The 20,388-nt window shown below is 46.1% G+C and overlaps 1 pseudogene; it reads left to right on the top strand.

Moving 5' to 3' along the window:
- LOC123067274 (uncharacterized) overlaps nt 1-8,667 on the top strand; it is a 76,418-nt pseudogene extending 67,751 nt beyond the window's left edge.
- The last annotated feature ends 11,721 nt before the right edge of the window (nt 8,668-20,388 follow it).

Raw genomic sequence — 20,388 nt, 5'->3', positions numbered from 1 at the left:
GGGAGGGGTGTGGCGTACCGCAAAACGGACGAGGCGGACCTCCTACGGTCGAAACGGGGGTCCTGTTGATCGGGAGGGGTGTGGCGTATCGCAAAACGGACGAAACGGACTTGTGTTGGAGCGCTACGGTCGAAACGGGGGGGAGGGGTGTGGCGTACCGCAAAACGGGACTCCATGGGATACTGTCCATCTCCACCGTCGACCTCCTCCAGCCTCCACGGGCTATCGTCGACCTCCTCCAGCCTCCATGGGCTCTTGTTCATCCAGCCTCCACCGCGCGCTACTCCACCGGCTACTGTTCAACCACCCCTCCACGAGCACCCATCCATCGTCTACTGTTCATCCAGCCCTCCACACCACGGGGGTCCTGTTCATCCAGCCCTCCACACCACGGGGTCCTGTTCAACCACCCCTCCACGGCCACCCCTCCAACCTCTACTGTTCATCCAGCCCTCCACACCACGGGTTCCTGTTCATCCAGAGGCAACGCCACCGCTCACTGTTCAACCAAACCCCCCTGCAACGCTTACTGTTCATCCAATCGATCGGCTTCAGTTAGCAGCAGTAGCGAAGGAATCGCTCCATCGGATTCAGTTAACAGTCATCGATCGATCGCTCGGGTTCAGTAACGCGTAGCCTGCAGTGCAATCGCTCGGGTTCAGTTAGAGCCCAACGCCTCACTCAGTTTCAGTTAGAGCCAACGCCTCGCACACACGCGTGTACGTACGAGAGAAACGCACATCGCTCCGCCCCCGACCTCCCACCGTAACCGGCAACTCCCCGAAATTTTCCACCCCCTCGCTTCTACCATGGTTTTTTCCGTCATGGACGGCCCAAAGAATGTCATGCAGCTGCGTCTCCGGCCCGCCCAGGACGAAAAACCCATTTTCTGTCATGATTTTTTGTCATAGAAGTAGGAGCCCACCACATCTATGATGATACCGGGTTTTGTCACAACTATCGTCATAGAAGTGTCATATGTATGACAGAAAAATTTTCGTTCGGCCCAAAATGTCACGGATGTGTCTTTTTTCGTAGTGTTAACTATCATATTTCGAATGACTATCAATCACTTTCCAGGTATATCTTCCTCCTCCTAAACTCCCTTTGGTCTATCTAAACTGTATTTCTTCCTTTAACGTGTTCAATAAACTAAATAAGAAAATAAGTAGATGTTAACAGCTAGATTTAACCCAAAAATTACTTTTTCTTGACTTGCTTAATTCGCTTATTTAAATATCCAAGCCGTATTGTCCACTGATGGATTAACATTGTGACAATTGATTAAGTGATCGGCGGGTCCAAGTTATACTTAGAATTTATCTATATATACATAATTGAACTATTTTTAGTACAATTAGTTCCCTTTCTATTAAGGGGAGAAGTAGAGCCTTTGTCTCTCATTTGCATCCTAGGCTCGCGGCCTATGCTTTGAGCTCATTAGGTTTACAAGACAAGGGAGAAAGGGCAAGGCCAGGATGAGTTATAATTGGGCGGCATAATTTCTAGTCCCTGCCTAACCAATGTCATCTGTGACTTTGTTTATAAGCAAGTGCAATATAATTCCCTTTTCCTTCTAAACCTTACTTGTCACAATCTCTTGATGTGTCCTTAATGTTCTATGAGCACTACTATAACTATAGATGTATAGGATACGATTGTCGCATCTGCGGCTCTTTTTAGAGTACAATAATGGTATATATGTATCGAAGGTGCAAAAATAAAGTATGTGGCATTAAATAAGAAGCGTGATCTTAAGGATAAATTGATAGATGTCATCTTGCTGACTTCCGTAGCCACAACACGTGGCATTGAATAAGTATAGTTACACATGAATTTTCCGTAAAGTCTTTTCCGAACAACACATCCAAAGAGAGATTATACAAGATACATTCACTTATACAAGGTCACTACGGAAAAAACATTTTGCATCTATATAAGGCCACTTACAGTAATTCAGTCAAAAATTAATGATGTTTTCTCGTACTAGTAATTTGTTTAATACTTGCATGCATATAGTCATAATGACACTCGGCTACATCCTTCTCACTCCTTCCTTACATGCATGTGCCGTATTAATGATCTCAGTTAACGAAAAGAAAAATTAGCTTCCAAAGCAATCATTAAATTTTATATTGGTACTACCTCCATTTCAGTTTACAAGTCCTGTGCGTATATCTAGGTTATCAATTTTATCACCCTAATATAAACTATATAACACAAAAGTTATATCTTTTGAAAGTAGAAACTCCGTAGTTTATGTTGGTATATTTTTTGTAATATATGACTTGTATTAGGTTGATCAAATTGACGATCCAAGGGTACGCGCACACCCTGTAAACCGAGAGAGAGGTAGTACCTGTAATTTGAGGTTGTGGCCTTGTATAAGGGAATGAATGAAGTAATATTTTTGAGAACATAACCTTATATTAACTTTGAGACCTTTCAAAAGAAACACATGGCCTTTTTGTTTTGAGCAAATGACCAATTTAATCTGCATATGTTGGATCACACTGCTGGAGCTGCGAGTAAAGGAATAGCTAAGCAGCATCCACATAATTAAAGGTGGAATTGTTCTCCGTAAGGACAAAAAATTGCAAAGTGGAGGACTCACCATTGGTCTTAATTTGGCCTAACTTTCTTCATAGGTGTCACCACCGGAAAAAACCAACACATTAAAACAATTCAGCTGCGCATCAGGGGCGGTCGATGGCGCTGTCCACGTCCGCAAGCTACGAGACAAGCGATAGAGTCCACGTTGGCAAGGCTTGTTCGCTTCGTCGCGAGGAAAGGCCGAAGGAAAAGAAATAGAGAGAAAAAAAATAATAGGTGGAACCTGAGTCCGTCCCCTCCACCCGATGCCCCCATCTATCTCGCCTTCTCTTTTTTCGCCGTCGCCGCCTTCGCCGGCTGGTTCCGACGAAATCCGGCGGTCTCAGCGATCGTGCTGGCTACCAATCTCCTCCTCTCCTCGCGCTCTGTATGCTCCACTGCATTGATTCGTCGATCCCACCCTCCCGTGCTTGCCCGCATCGGTTTTACCCGTCTATGGTTTCGGTGTACTCGACCTCCTCGTCGCTGGTGATGCTCCGGCGTCTTGGTCCGGTCGTCTCCGTCTCCTGCTGCACTCTCTTTTGCTGTTGTGCCTCCTTAATGGCGCGGTGCTCTCTCCTCTCTGAGCTCCGCCGTATTCTTTGTGCGTGGCAGCTGATGCAGCTCTGCCTCCATGGCTCCATCCCCACGCTTGTAGCAGTGGCCCAAGGAGGAGCTTCATACTCGGCATGTGGAGCTCGAGACGCGGCGGTGGTCCATGGCATCAAGACCATCCGTCTTCCTCTGCAGAAGCAGCGCTAGCCACAGAGATGCCTGGCTCCATCCTGCTCTCATGTCGCAGTTCTTCTGCCCGACGAAGAAGAGAGGCGAATAGGAGAAGCACGATGCAAGTACACAAGTTATTCTCTTCTTTCTAAAAATTTCCCGCCTCTCTTTGTGTCTTTGTGTCTTTGTTTCTGCAGATGTTGCTCATCTTTGTGTCGTACTCCTAGAGCTGCTCATCTTTGTGTCTTTGTTTCTGCAGATGTTGTTTCTCTATGCCTACAAGGTGTTCGAAGAAATTCCAAGACTAACAAGGAGTTTTTGTATCAGAACATGTATTTGTAGGTGTTATGTCAATAGACCTAAAATGTAGGCTACCTGTGTTGATTATAGTAAGGGTTTGTTTCCTTGTATGTTGATTTAGATGTTTTTTTTTTCAATGTCTTTGAGTAAGCCTGTCATGCCATTGTTTTACTTTAGATTTTTCAAGTTTGCCATATACCACTTTGTGAGCTAAGAAATACTTATAGTTGACTCAGCCAAGAAATACTTATAGTTGAATATGGTTTGATAAGCTCCTTGTTTGACCCTGAATCCTCCAGATAAACTCGAGCAATCATACTACAACATTTCTTCAACTGCAATTAAAGTCGAAAGATGGTTTGTAAATGTTCCATGGTTGCTTACTTTAAAACTTTTCTCACATAAGTATGTATTTGGACAGATCATAATGTCCGGTGTGTAGTGATGCTTGAGAAAACATCTGCTTTTAGCCCTGGGACTCATGCTTCAGCATATGTTCCATCACGTGATAATTATACACTTGGTTAGTAGTGTTTCCTATTTTCTTATCCTTAGCTTACCCTGCATTCTTGAAACTTCAGTTAACATGTTTATTAGTTTTTCATGTCACTCCTGCTTGACATGCCAATTCCCAAAGAAACAAAATCTTGATACCTCAATCTTGAAGTTTATAGATTGGGTGGTTCGTGTGCAGGTACAACAACAAATTAAGAAATAAGTACAAGTCGACGATCAGAGGTGCGAACCGACAACTGGCTCTTCATGTTATAGATTCTTCATTTTGTTTTTTTCCTAGCTTAGTTTGTAGGTGCATTCAGATTTTCTATGTGCCGGACTGAAAAGCTCAACTGAAGGAAGACACTTTTTTCTATGTGCAAATTCTTTTATTGTTGGAAGAATATGTAAAGAAGAAAGAAATTTTACCCCATGAGTAATTCATCGAATATCATGTTTGTAGATTCACGTATAAACTTGTAGGACAAGTGATGAGGAGGGGAAGCGGCTGCGATCAAGCCACCGGTGTTGGGTCGACGGTGTCGTGCCTCTGCGACCGGGATCAGGCAAGGTAGATGGGAAGAAGTGGCGTCCCTCTCCCTGAGCTCCAGATCCATGGCAGCAGCAGCAGCGAGGTAAGCAGCGGCAAAGGGCTCCCACCTACACCTCTTCCATTATTTTTTCCCATCTCCAATTGAAGAGCTTTATTAGAATTTGTCGGGTTCATATGAAAAGTTTACTGAAATTTTGAAGGATGTCCAGTGGTAGACTGGTAGGTGCCTTCTTTATCCTTTTTGGCATTTTAAATGAGAAAGCCATAAACCGTTATATTTCCAGTGATAATCACGGTAACATGCTTTACCAAATTGTTTTTTTAATGTTGTCAAGGATACTTTGATGCGAGGGACCAAAATGAAGAGTGGATCTGTATAGCAGTGAAGGAAGGGGGCATGATTGTTTTGCCTGCAGGAATGTATAACGGATTCACGTTGGATAATGACAACTACATCAAAGGTATCTTTTAATTTCTACTTCTGCCCCCACCATGAGTGTTGGCCTCCTTAAAACTTGTATATACTAAATGAATAAAACTGAGTGGACTATGTGTTCTTTTCTGCATGTAATTTACTTTTGTGAGTGAATTAGTGATAACTTCAATTTTTTTGGACTCGATCATCTCAAGGCTTCTTATGGCCTGATATCTGCCCATAGGAATTTGACTGCTGGCTTTGTTGTTTCTGAAAATGGATAATGGATGATGCAAATTTGGTGACAAGCTCCCCGTTGTGTGTTGGGGGTGACTTACATATGCGGACGTGCCGTTTCCCCTCTCCGGCAATCGTCCTCGAGTCAGCAAATCGATCCGGTCCGTGTCAGGCGATGCTAGAAAATATCATAGGCTTGTAGGGGCGTGATGGTGTATACTCCCAAGAATGGATGATTTACTTGGTAGCTAAGGATTGATCCATTGTGTATTTTTTGTTACCAAATAGATCCCTTTTTAACCTTTTAGAAATGAGAAGTTGACTTCTTGTAAATAATTTGGTGTACAGGATTTGTCAAAAAAAATAGTGTTATATGATGAACGAATGATGTTTTTAACAACAAAAGTGATGTTTGACATTGATATTTCTTATTCTTCAAACGAATTACCTTCTTGTGGATAACAGTACTATCCCGAACTTGTTAACATAGCATTGTAGTATATAGTTGACATAAGATTTTTGTAGAAAATTATATCTGTTGTCTATGGAATTGTGTTGAATGGTTGCCAACAGAATGTTTGAAGAATTGCCCAATAAAGAACCTTCTTCATGTATGTTTTCTCAAGCATTTTTATTAGGTTGTTACCGTCATATCATATTTATCACTTTTCTGTTTATTCTATTAGACAAAGGCAAAGCTTTATTCATTATTGTGTTATAAGAGAAACTTCTTTACTACTGGTTTGCTCAGTCCTGGGCTTTCATCAATTTTAGACAACCTCAAATATCACATTTACTCCTACCACATAATTCCACTTCTCATTTCTTTCGGTGATACGTGTCTATTATGTTGCTGCTATGTTGCACTCACCTGCTTCTTAATCTGCCAACAAATACTTACTGAAATTATGAATTTATTTTTCCTTTTGTCAACTGTAGGCAAGGGCGTAAAGCATCTTGGGATAGAATAGAACTAGAAAGAGGAAATCATCAGCGTATAACAATGCCCACCTCCTTGCTGATCAAGCTATTCGACCTGTCTAACATGATCAATTTTGTGTTATAGAGACTATGCTCCAGTTGTTTGTAGTTGTGCTCCGTATAGATGCCCCCCTACTTGTAATAGATAAGTTGAAGAGCCGGTGTTTGTATGCAGCTGCCCTACACATACTGGAAATAGGAGAATGAAAGGGGTGTGAAGCTCGCCGTCGACACGCATCAGCTTTGTGTGCGCCGCCGGCGGTCAACCACTCGGCATCCAACCAGGTACCACCCAATCGATTCCATCAGAAAATCGACTCTCACTTTTCTCCTGTCTGTCCACACTTTTCCAAATGCTCTAGATTTGCATATATTCCTGCCATAGTAGCTCACAAATAGCTCTCTTACAAGCTACTATAGGTTATGTAGTAGATTCTTAATTTATAACCCTACATCTCTTCGAAATATGTTGGTTCTAGCTAACCAGGCTCTTCACAACAATACAACCATCAATTTTGTTAGGTTTAAAAATGTAAAATATATGCAAGGAAGAGCCTGCCGCATTGACACGAAGAATGTGCTTACCCACAATTTTTCATGCATCATTGTTGAATCACAATGATATAAACTCACAGCATGCCTGTCTGTGGCATTTTGCATTTTGTAAAACAGTGCACTGTGAACTAAATACACTCAGTGCGGGAAGTATACCTCATTATCTGTCTTCACAAAATACCTCATTATCTGTCTGCACAATTTGTGAGGCTATGGACTTTATTAAACTTTTATCACTGCTGCTTGCCTGCTTGCGCCTCAATACTATGTTCGATTCTATTTGAATTCATATACACAATTTCTATTTCAAACAAATATTATTCTTATTTCTCACGCTAACAATTCTCTAAACACGTTTTCCATAGTGCGATGAAGAAGACCATCTAGAGTACATACGCGGTAAGCATGCGCCATGTTGGTTATGTATGAAACGCAGCTGCATCGCCTGCTATTTTGTTCTCTTCTTCTCCACACTGCTGAAAACCAGCATATTATATATGTAAATACAAACAAGTTATAGCATCATGATACACAATATAACATCATATTAGTCTAATTCTTGCTCTGCAGTTTTAGGTACCTGTGCTTGCCTGATATTTGTTTCCTGACTTTACTGATTCCTCTCACCATGGCTCTCTGTCATCATTTCCAATGTCACTGCTGCTATGAAACTTTTCTTGAACCATTTGTGAGTTCTCAAGTTTAGAGCTTAAAAGGAGTTGCCGTACAATTTTGTAATTTCTTATGATATTGTCCGAACAATAATATACTTAGTTGTTTAGCTTCATCTATTCTTGGGTCCACTTTTATCTAAGTCCAAGCTTTAGCTCCAAGAAACCAATCATGTTTAATTTGCAATGAGCATGTGTCTTATTCATCATATATGTGTGTGTTCACAACTTTAGGAGTTACAAGGAGCGATGGTACAATTTTACAATCTGCCATGCTTTTGTACTTGAACTTCACTGCTTCCGAAGAATGATCCTTAACTTAGTTACTTACCTTCATGTCTTTCTTATAGGATAGCTTTGGAACTTGGGTACACTTTTCTCTTATATAAAGCTTTATCTTCAAACAATCAATGATATTTAAGGCTGTTCCATAACCCACTTCATTTGGTTCTCACTGATATTGAGCGCAATGCAGGAGCACCTGGTGAGCTTGAGGAACATTGTTGTTGGGGCAATGAGGTTAAGCTCTATGAGCACCATGTAGATGCCCTGTTTGTCATGTTCTGGCGCAAAAAAAACAAACATCAAGTACTATGTATGCACCATCATACAAGACATTTGCCAAGCCAGGCCAGTGAATCGTAACTTCAAAACACATTATTTCTTGCATATTGCATGACATTGTACATCCCTCTCAATTCCTTCCTTTCTCCTGCAAGTATTTTCAGGTCCACTACACCAAAGAGAATCCGATGGACTACATTAACCTGGATGATGATACACTGAAGATCAGGCTTGCTGACGGCAATGTGCATGATGATTATCGCATCATGCTGGGAACTGACAAGAGGGCCACCATCACCTGCCACCGTGCACACATCCGCGAAGGAGACATCTGCGCCTTCCGCTTCAAGGTCACCGAAAATGCCGCCTTTCTCTCACCGTGCCATCGCCTCTAGACGCATTATCGACAATGACAGAAGTCGCGTATGAATATGATCCATCCATGTACGGAGCTTATGACGTATTGAACCTTGCTTCTTTTGGATGTTGCAACATGGTGCTTTTGAACAGATAGCATATATGTTGTCAGGCATGTAACCACTAAGATCGCCACTCATCAGCTTTAACTGCACCTTTTTATATCTGTAATGCGACTCTTATCGATGTCTGTTTATTTCTGTTGTTGTGCTCTCTTTCAAATATCACTTGCTTGATAGTAACATCACATGTGCTAATTAGTACATATAGGACGATGGAAGGGGCGTGTCCTACCTGGCACCGCCCAGCTCCCGTTCAGGTGACGCGCCAACGGCGCGCCATAACCACTAGTAAAAAACCAACATGCATGCCGTTACCTAGCAATAGCCGTCGCCATGTCCATACAGCCAAGGACGCTCCGGATCTCAGGCTCGGTGATGTAGAGCATCCCTCGACCATCACCATGCACGTCGCTCTACCACCGCAAGCATGGGGAGAACCTACGGCGAGAGCTCGCGCATGCACCGTCGAAACTGAGGTGAACTCTTTCCTCTTTGAGTTTCATTCGGATTCACAAGAGAGTCGGATTCTACCTCAAATGGAAACTCTATGCACTCGTAGGTACCGAGGAGAAGATCGTGAAGAGGAAAGGACGGAGACACAAGCAACTATGGAGGAAGAGAAGGAAGAAGGGTGCGCGAAGCGCGAAGCAAGGGAGGCCTCGGACATTCCCGGGTGCCCGGCCACCAAGGGCCCGGGTGCCCGGCCCCCCCAGCTACCGGCTGGCCTGCCCTCTAGCCACCCCGGGTGCCCGCCCACCAGGGGCCCAAGTGCCCGGCCCCACCTGGGCGCTGCCCCTGCCGCCCCGGGTGCCCGGCCAACTGGCCTCGGGTGCCCTGCCCCTCCCGCTGGAGCTGCTGCCATCGCCTCCGGGTGCCCGGGCCACCACACCCCGGGTGCCCGGCCCCCTCCCGCGAGTGCCGCCTGCCACCACCCCGGGTGCCCGGGCCACTACCCCCGGGTGCCCGACCTCTGCAACGCCAAGTGCGCAGCCTCCCTGAACGGACCGGGTGCCTGGACCCCTCCGAGAGTGTCTGCGTTTTCAGGGTCATTTTGGACCTTTGTATCCTCCTCTCCCTCTATTTCGTCCCTAGACTATAAGTACCTCCCACCTAGCTCATTTGTAGGATAGCAAAGTATTTGATAGACAAAGAGAGAGCTTTGCTCATCTTCCTCCTCATGGAGATCATGACATCCTAAGGCCTTGTTCGGTTTGGGAGGGTTTGAAGAGGTTTGAAAGGGATTGAAGGGGATTAAATCCTTTGCAAGTCAAAATCCTTCTCAAACCTCCCCAATCCCCTTCAATCCCTCTGGCAAGGGGATTAACCGAACATGGCCTAAGGGAGAAGATCCTCCTATGGACGCGAAGCCCTCCTCTTGGAGAAGGATCCCCATCATAGGATCATCAAGACCTCTCTCCTCATAGAATTGGGATGAACTTTACCATGTCTCTTGTTTCCCTTTGATTGTTCATGTACCTTGTGGATCTTGTGTGTTTGTTGGTCTAGTGGATTTGTAATTGGACTTGTTCTTGAGTGTTCTTCTTGTTTTCTCCCTTATGTTCATCTTGTTTTTGGGGATTCCTTCTCCAATTCGTGAAAGATCTCAACATAGGGTTCCACCCTACAACATCTTGGTATCATGAGCCACGTTGATCACTAAATTGGAGCCTCCCCTCTTTGTATTTCTAGCATAATTTCGAAAATTCCCCACCAAAAATAACCCCAATTTTTTTTTGTGATTTGTTTGGTTTGATGAGATTTTGTTGGATTTGATCCATGGATTTGCTTGGTTTCAAGTGGATCTAGCATTCCCCCATCCATCTCCACCTTTCCCTCCATAAAATCCTCCAATTTCTTGCATCTTCCCATGAATTTCCGCCTAAATCCGACACCCCCGGGCACCCGGACCTCAAACCCCGAGCACCCGGACCTCCCCGCCCACCCCGGCTGACCACCGAGGGTGCTCGCACCCCAAACCCCGGGCACCCGCACCCCCGGGCTGTTTGCCTCGGACCACCCCGCGTGCCCGCACCCCCAAAGCCCGGGCACCCGCACCTCCCCGAATCAGCTCACAGACCAACACCGTTTCGGCCATAACTTTTGCTCCCGGAGTCCGATTTTGACGTTCTTTAGCTCGTTGAGTAGCTATTGACATCCCCCATCCATCTAGATAGGTTCCAAAATCATTTGACTCCATCAAAAATTTGGCATTTTGGCATCTTTGCATAGGCCATCCACCATATCATCCGCAAAACCACCATAACTTTTCGCAACCTAACCCATTTTCGATCCATATAGCATTTGTGGTTGCTTGAGTGGTGACTTGAGTCTCCTAAGGTGTTTCGGCTACTTATGGACGGTTGCTTCGTCATCAACCACCACCATCACTTTCGCATTGCTAACTCCGGAACCACCAACGCATTCCGCCACCACCATTTGACATTTGCCTTTGGAGATTTTCAGTTTGCGGTTTTTACCGTTTCCTAAGGTGTTTCGGCTACTTAGGGACGGGTCTACATCATCTTGGTATCTACATCAAGAACACCGCCACTCATCATCGCCACGAGGTCATCATCGACATCGACCACTCCATTTTGACAACCTAACCGTAAGCAAGAACGGTAACCTCCGTATCACCTTGGTATCGTGGTATCAATTCATTGTACATAATTGCCAGTACATTGTTAACCCCTTAGCCCATTTTACGTCACTTGCCTATCGAGACTAGCCATTTGAGTATTGACGGCAACGTTACTTGTGCACATTAGTGATCCATACCTTCCATTGCATACATACCATATCATATTGGTATCATCGTGGTATCATCATATCATCCCTTGCATACATATCATACACAATTGCTATCTTAGTTTGTGCATTTCGCATAAGTGGCCATACAAAAAAAAGAATAAGCTTTTAAGCAAAAGCAAAAAGAGAGCAAAGAGCTTGTAAGCAAGAGCCATAGCATCATACCGCATTGCACATAAGATTGTCATATCCGATCATCTTGGATCATCTTGAGAAGAGCATCGGGAACATCATACACATAGCATACTTGGGATAGAAAGCTCATACATTTTGCATCTTATAGGTTGTGCACAAGTGTCGTATCCGCCTGTTGAGCAATCGTGCTAGCGTCTCTCTTGAGTTGTGCAACACGAGCGTTTTCCATGGATTCCACATTTTGTGCTCATTCCATGGTTGCACGACCCCATTTATCTATCTGTGTGTGTGTTTCCGTGTGCCACATATTGCTATTGGTCTACTTGTTTCACTTTCTAATTTGTGAATCTTTTCCAACATTATTGACTCTTGCTAACATTTTGCATCAAATTTTTGTGCCACTATCCTCACCAAGCTCCACCATAAGCTTTACTTAATAGGTGTGAGTGAACAAGTCCGGTGCCAATTCCACTATCCTTTCATCTCACATTGAGTGAAACGAGATACATCCTCAAGTTTGGGAAAAGGTAACTTGGTATTGTTTATCTCATTTCCTACTCATCTCTACTCGAGTCTTGTGATGGATAGGCAAGGCATTTCATCTCCGGTCTTCCACGACAACGACAACGCGAACGACTACATCACCAAAACGTCCATCTTCGGACTACAACGAGCAAAACGAAGCAAGGATAAGGGACTATCTCGAGACCAAGTTAGCCGAAGAAAGGGATCAAGTACGAGACATGATGGCCAACTACAAGTCTTCTTCCCCTTCGTCATCTTCAAGGCGGCGACGCTCAAGTGGCCAATCTTCGGAACGTCATCGAGCTCAAGCACTACAACACCATCAAGATGAAGATGCTCGCGATGCGTACACCTACAAGTCCCAAAAAGCTCTACATCAAGCTACAGCCAAACTTCATGAGCACAAGAGAAGACCGCGAGACAAGCACCACCAAGACGGAGCTACGACTACTACCACCACTTCGGCATCTTCGCCAAGTGTTTTTAAGGCATCTTCGCCTTTGGATGTTGTGCCATCTTCGGCCTTCATCCACGACGAGAGCGATGATGTGCCATCTTCGGCCTTCATCCATGGCGACGACGACGAGATGGTTGAGCATGGGATTTTCCCTTCGACCACGGCGACGTATGATGACTTGAGTGACTTGTGCCACCATAATGAGAGTGAGAGTGACTTCACCACTAGCCCCATATATGATGAGTTGCCACAATTCCCATGTGAGGAGAGCCACAACTCCCACCACTTGAGTGAGACAAGTTACTCCACCATATGTGACATTGAGTGCACCTACCTTGAGGGAATGAGTGAGCCACCACCACATAGAGAGTGTGAGGTAGTTGATATGGCACGTGAGGCCATTTTGATTTCTAACAACTTAACCTCTACCTCTTTTGTGTCTTCTCATTTGGTGCTAGGTCCCATTTATGATGATGCGCCGATCCTCGACGACTTCGTCCTTCCTTTGGACAAGACGATGGCCATGGTGGAATATGATGCACCCCCCACATGGTTCCATCTAGATGAACATGATGACCACCATTTGGTCTTTTCCACCTCACCTACACCACATGAGTGGAATGACATCGGTAACATAGGTGACGGTGATGCTCTTGACCCACTAGTGGACATTCTAGGCATTGATTGCTTGCATGATGTTGACCCACCTATTACCATGCTCCATGCTAGTATGATTTCCCCATGGGATGACTTGCCCATTTATGATGAGTATGATTATTCTCATGTGGAGTCTATTAGTTGTGATGCCATGTTACATAGGATATCTTGTGATAATTCTCTTGGCCACATCATGTTTGACAATCCGCTTGACTTGTCATATGTTATGCATGAGATCAATCATATGTCTTATTTGCAATCTCATCTTAGTGACTATGCATATGCCATCAACATAAACCCAATTTTCACATATGGCATAGATGACAAGCCCATGGTTATTGGCATTTGTTTTTCTTGTGATGATAGTGATATGCTTCCTTTGCATCATTTATCTCATATGCCATGCCATGACCACATAGCTTTGGATATGCATTGTTTTGGATGTTCTCCATTTTCTCCATATGATGTTTCCTATATTGCTCTTGAGGACACCCCCATAGTTTCCTCATACATTTTAGGAGATTTTGATTCATCCTATCCATCGAATGATCCCACTAATTGTGTGCACCATATGCTCCCCATGAATGAAAATGCTATTGATATGCCATATACTTGTATTCTAGATTTGCATCCCCATCGTGTCATACATAACAACTATTCTTTCATAACGGATGACATGTTCTTATACCATGCATCAAATTTCTTTGAGCGATGCTTATCTTGTGCTAACTCACATGTGCACATACACATCATGATGGATGATGTGTACATTTACCACGCACATAATTTCTTTGGTTTGTGTTTCTCTTGTGTAGGTAACCATGAATACTTGTCAACCTCGCAATCCCACGAGTTGGCAAAACAAGCTCTAGAGAGCAACGATGACTTGGGATCCCTTGGAGTGTCTTTCCCACCGCTCTCTTCGCGCAAAGACTTCGCGCATTTCTTCTACATGGTCCTCACTTGGCTATTGGTTATTGTTCATTACACATTCTATGCCCATCTTGCCATGTTCACTTTGCATGATATGCTCATTCCTATGCCTTTGCCATGCATTTGTGACCCATGCTTTGCATTACACATGATGATTGATTCTACTACTTGTATGTGTATTTGCAAGCTTAGTGGAGATATTGCTTGCTATTTCCATGTTCCATTTATGCCACATTCCTACGATGATACTATGATCCTGCTTTGTGTTCGTGCTTGTGATATGCCATGTGCATTGTCTATGCTTATTATTTGCTCACATGACATGATTGCCATGAGTTCCTCTAGTGTGTTGCATCTTAGCTCCACTAGTTTGCACGACTTGATTTCTATGCTTTCTCATGTTGCATCCAATTCTTGGATTACTTGCTCCTATCACATGTTTGGTTGCAACAATGTCATTACTTCACATATGCCATGTCCCATTACTTGTCACATGATTGATTTGATTGTCTCACACATGATGAACAATTGCTCTTTCTATTGTGTTGAGTGCCACACTATCTTCACCACACCATATGCACATTATGCTTGGATTGTCTTACACTTGACCAATGTGTTTAGACATTGCCTTTCATTTGGTGTTGTGACTGACTCTTATGCCTACCACAGACCGTTCATTGAGAGTCTTATTCATGCTTGATATTATCTTGAGGTTGATGCTTGTTCTCTTGTCAACCGTTTTAGCATCTTTACCTCACATTTACATGCTTGTTTCCATGATGTCCTTGATTGTGCTCAATTTATGTGCTTACATGACATGTCACAATCCCTTGTCACACCACATGCTATTCTTGATTACGACACTTGTTTGGTGAATCACCTCTTGAATGCTAGGTTTAGCACTTAAGCTAACCACATTTGTTTTTCCAAGTGTTTGTTATACTTGCTCCTTTTGAAGGAATCGCGAGACGGTGCGACATTAGAGAGTGCCCATTTCGAGCTTCAACTTGATAAGTGCTTGGTGGTTGTCCACTTCTACACGGCGACGCCCACTCTTTCCCATGGTGATGAAGATCACGATCCGTGGAAGGATATCTCCCAAGGGGGAGGAGATGATGCGGAGCATCCCTCGACCATCACCATGCACGTCGCTCTACCACCGCAAGCACAGAGAGAACCTACGACGAGAGCTCGCGCACGCACCATCGAAACCGAGGTGAACTCTTTCCTCTTTGAGTTTCATTTGGATTCACACGAGAGTCGGATTCAACGTCAAATGGAAACTCTATGCACTCGTAGGTACGGAGGAGAAGATCGTGAAGAGGCAAGGACGAAGACACAAGCAACTATGGAGGAGGTGAAGGAAGAAGGACGCGCGAGGCGCGAAGCAAGGGAGGCCTCGGACCTCCCCGGGTGCCCGACCACCAAGGGCCCGGGTGCCCGGTCACCCCAGCCACCGGCATGCCTGGCCTCTGGCCACCCCGGGTGCCCGGCCACCAGGGGCCCGGGTGCCCGGCCCCACCTGGGCGCTGCCCCTGCCGCCCCGGGTGCCGGGCCAACTGGCCTCTGGATGCCTGGGCCACCACACCCCGGGTGCCCGGCCCCCTCCCGTCGGGTGCCGCCTGCCACCACCCCGGGTGCCCGGCCTCTTCAGCGCCAAGTGCGCAGCCTCCCTGACCTGACCGGGTGCCCGGTCCTCCGCGCCCCGGGTGCCCGGACCCCTCCGAGAGTGTGTGCGTTTTCAGGGTCATTTTGGACCTTTGTATCCTCCTCTCCCTCTATTTCGTCCCTAGACTATAAGTACCTCCCATCTGGCTCATTTGTAGGATAGCAAAGTATTTGATAGACAAAGAGAGAACTTTGCTCGTCTTCCTCCTCATGGAGATCATGACCTCCTAAGGGAGAAGATCCTCTTATGGATGCCAAGCCCTCCTCTTGGAGAAGGATCCCCATCATAGGATCATCAAGACCACTCTCACTACTAGGGAAAAGCCTAGCAGCAGCGCGGGTTTTGGGCCTATTAGTAGCGCGGGGACCGGCGCTACTGCTAACGTATAGCAGTAGTGCGGGTGCGACCCGCGCTACTACTACGTCCTTTAGCAGTAGCGCGGGTGCCAACCCGCGCTACTACTAATCTCTAATCTCTGATTTTTTTTTTTTGCATTTTTTCGAAAAAAAATCAATTTTTTTTCACTAATTTTCAAAATTCTGAATTATTTTAACCTCAAATCTCTAATCACCCCTCAGCGCTGCTCAATTTAATCTCTAATCATTCCAAATCATCTAACTTCCCGGACGGTCACCCATCCTCTCACTACTCCAGCCTGAGCACGCTTAACTTCTGGGTTCTATTCTCCCTCATTTCATAGTCTGCACTTGTTGTTTTCCTGACAATAGTAAGATGTCAATCCTATTAACCTCGGGAATTTAGCTTGAGCATGAAGTCACACATTTCACTGTTTGAGTTTGAAACTATTGTTCTAAAAAATTAGTAACACTAATATTTCTAGAATAATTAGTTTGACCACAGTTTGACCATAGTTTGACTAGATTTGACCACAGTTTGACCATAGTTTGACCAGATTTGACCAAAATTCAAAAAAAACTAAAATAATTATTTAGTAACACTAATATTCTTGAATAATTAGTTTGACCAGATTTAACAAAAATTAAAAAAAAACTGATTTTTTTTGAATTTTTTTGCCTCCAGATCTTAAAAGCCCCGTAACTTTTTTTCTGTTAGGTTTTTGAGGATTTTAAAAATGTTTAACGGGGTTCTGACAAATGGTTAGAAGCCATGAAATCCGAGATAGGATTCATGTATCAGAACAAAGCATGACAAATGGTTAGCAGAACAAAAATTAAAAAAAATAAAGTCGAAATTCATATTTGCAAATTTTCCCAACAACTAGACCACATATCACATGGGAAACTTATTTTCTTTTATTTTTTGACATTTTCATCATTTCTTTTATTTTTTTGAAAACTGAAAAGGCGATCCAAGGGGGCGGGGGGTAGAGTTTGAAAATGGGACCTTTAGTAGTGGCGCGGTTTTTTACCCCCTCGCTACTACTATGGCACCACTTAGTAGTAGCGAGGGCTAAAAACCAACGCTAATGCTATCAAACTTAGTAGAGCGAGGGCTAAAAACCAACGCTACTGCTATCAAACTTAGTAGTAGCGAGGTTTTAAAAACCCGCGCTACTACTATGGCATGTCCCGGGGGGCACGGTAGAGACCGCTTAGTAGTAGCGAGGGTTAAGACCCGCTCTACTGCTATCAACTTAGTAGTAGCGAGGTTTAAAAACATGCGCTACTACTAAGTAGCAGTAGCGAGGGTTTTTAACCCTCGCTACTAGTAAGATTCTGTGTATAGGCTTTTCCCAAGTAGTGTCTACTCATAGGATTGGGATGAACTCTACCATATATCTCGTTTCCCTTTGATTGTTCATGTACCTTGTGGATCTTGTGTGTTTGTTGGTCTAGTGGATGTGTAATTGGACTTGTTATTGAGTGTTCTTCTTGTTTTCTCCCTTGTGTTCATCTTGTTCTTCGGGATTGCCCCTCCAATTCGTGAAAGATCTCCACATAGGGTTCCACCCTACAACACTCGGTCTCACCAACATCGTGCTTAACCATGTAATTGCAGTGTCGGCCAGGTGGCGTGACACTGCCAAGCCCGTGTTGGCGCAAAACCCTAGCCCTAGCTCTCCTCTCTCTCTCACTGAGCTCTCTCTCTGTTGCCGTGACACGGAACAATGAAGAAGAGGAAGAAGAAGGAGGAGAACAGGGACACGGCGAGGTTTTTCCCGGCGCACGAACGCCTTCACCTTGAGCACGGATTCAAAAAACCCCACAACTGTTACAACGGCCCTCGCGTGGCTTTATACGCGAGCCAGCACACCGGGCATGAACCCACGCCTCCACTCCCTCCCGATCGCTTGCGCTCTGCTCATGCCTGCGTCGTGCTCCAACGCACGCGCCCCACGGCGAGCTCCAACGGCCGCACCCCGATCGTGCCACGCGACTCGCCAACAGCCTAACCTAAACACACACACACGACGCACACCCGCACGTACACGCCCATGCTGCACCTCCACGCACACACACTCTACCCCCCGTGGACCCGACGCGCCCAGCACGTCCGGCGCGCTCCCATACACGCGCCCGACGCGCCTAGCTTGTCACCACGGCTAATTCAGCCCAACACACACCTCCCTAAGCCGTGGCTCAGAGCAGGCCGCCGTCCTCGACGCCGGCATGAGCCATCATCGCATGCTCCGCTGCTGGCACCCTCCGAAGCAGCGGGCATTCCCGCTTGAAGTGGCCGCACTCGCCGCACTTGTAGCAGCGGCCGCGCCTGTTGCCACCGTTGCCTGATGCCTCGGTGCGCACGTCATCGTCATCCCGCGCACCTCCCTACCACCGCTCCCACGCCCTCCATTGCGCAGCGTGTACATCAGTGCGCCATCAGCTCGCTCGCCGCCCGCCTGTCCACGCTGCCGCGGCCGCTCGTCTAACGCCTTCAGCCACCCAAGAGCTTCCTCTTCCGCCATGGTCCCGACGTCGCAGAACTGCTCGATCCCGGCCACCGCCGCATATAGGTGGTACGGTGCCGAATCGAGCAGCTTCTTCACGAGCGCTGCATCCTCCAGGGTCGAGTCGAGTGCCGCGTAGCGTGCCGGCATGCCTCTAAGCCTGCCAGCAACCGCATCCAGGGACTCGCTCTCCGCCATGCGCAGGAGCTCGAATTCGCCCCGGAGTGTGCCCAGCCACGCAGGCTGCACACAGTCTGCATCAACAAACCTGGCCTTGAGGCTCGCCCACACCTCCGCCGCCGTCTTCTTCCACACCACCTGCAGCAGAAGGTCCTCGGCGAGCGCACCGAGCAGGTAGGCGCGCGCCAGCTTGTCCTTCTTCGCAATCACGGCCGCCGCGGCCTCCTCCGGCACCACCACCGCCTCCCACAACCCGGCCACGTCAAGGTTCGCCTCGACCTTGATGGCCCACGTTGTGTAGTTGTCCTCGGTGAGCATCGGCACCGATTGGGGCAGCGGTCCTCCTGCTCCGCCGGCATATGGGGCGATGGACATCGCCGGCGAGCTTTGATCTTCACGTGGCTCTGATACCAATTGTTGACGCAAAACCCTAGCCCTAGCTCTCCGCTCTCTCTCACTGAGCTCTCTCTCGGTTGTCGTGGCGCGAACCAACAAAGAAAAGGAAGAAGAAGGAGGAAAATAGGGACACGACGAGGTTTTTCCCGGGCGCACGAACGCCTTCACCTTGAGCACGAACTCAAAGAACCCCATAGCTGTTACAACGGCCCTCGCGTGGCTTTATACGCGAGCCAGCGCAACGAGCATGAACCCACGCCTCCACTCCCTCCCAATCGCTCGCGCTCCGACGCCGCGCCCCACGGAGAGCTCCAATGGCCGTGCCCCGATTGTGCCACGCGACTCGCCAACAGCCTGACCTAAACACACGCACACGACGCACACCAGCACGTACACGCCCATGCTGCACCTGCACGCACACACACTCTACCCGTTGTGGACCCGACGCGCCCAGCACGTCCGGCGCGCGCCCATACACGCGCCCGACGCGCCTAGCTCATCACCACGGCTTATACAACCCAACAGCTGTGCATATGATCGGCAGCAGGGCGACCTCGCCATCAACAAAACAATCTTTCCCCTATTCTTTCGGCAGGAGTTGCACTTTCCAAAAACTGAACATCTGGACTTCTCATGACAAAATATTTGAACTCGCCCAAGGATTAATTTTGGAACATCATTGGGCATGTATGCATCTTATTTTTCATCAAGTAAACTCAGGGAATGAGCTCCTTTTAATCTAAATAAAAAATGCAAAAGATATTTAGCACTCTATCCAATATTTCACCACTACTACTAATATGGTTCCTATAGTTCCAGTAACCACCCAAAAATTGTACTCCCTCAAATCAAAATTAATTGTCGCTTATTTAGTTCAATCAGCGACAATTAACATCATCAGAGGGAGTAGCGTCATTATTAGCAACGCCAATAGCTCATTCATATGTGATTCTGCTCTTTCCAAATTCATTAACTATAGCCCTCATACAATGTGTGAGAAACCTGAGAAAATATATTTTAGATCTCGAGAAGCATATTAAGCAATAGTTGGCTGCCCTCATACGACGTGTGAGAAATCTGAGAGAATACTTTTGGACATTGAGAAGCATATTAACAAATAGGTGGCTGGGTCAAACTTGCAAACAGAGCATACATGTGTGTGCGCGCGCGCGCGCACGTGTGTGTGTGTGT

Source organism: Triticum aestivum, chromosome 3B (genome assembly GCF_018294505.1).
Source record: "Triticum aestivum cultivar Chinese Spring chromosome 3B, IWGSC CS RefSeq v2.1, whole genome shotgun sequence".
Lineage (NCBI taxonomy): Eukaryota > Viridiplantae > Streptophyta > Magnoliopsida > Poales > Poaceae > Triticum > Triticum aestivum.
The sequence above is the reverse complement of the archived record's forward strand: the minus strand, read 5'-3'. Positions and strand labels throughout refer to the sequence as shown.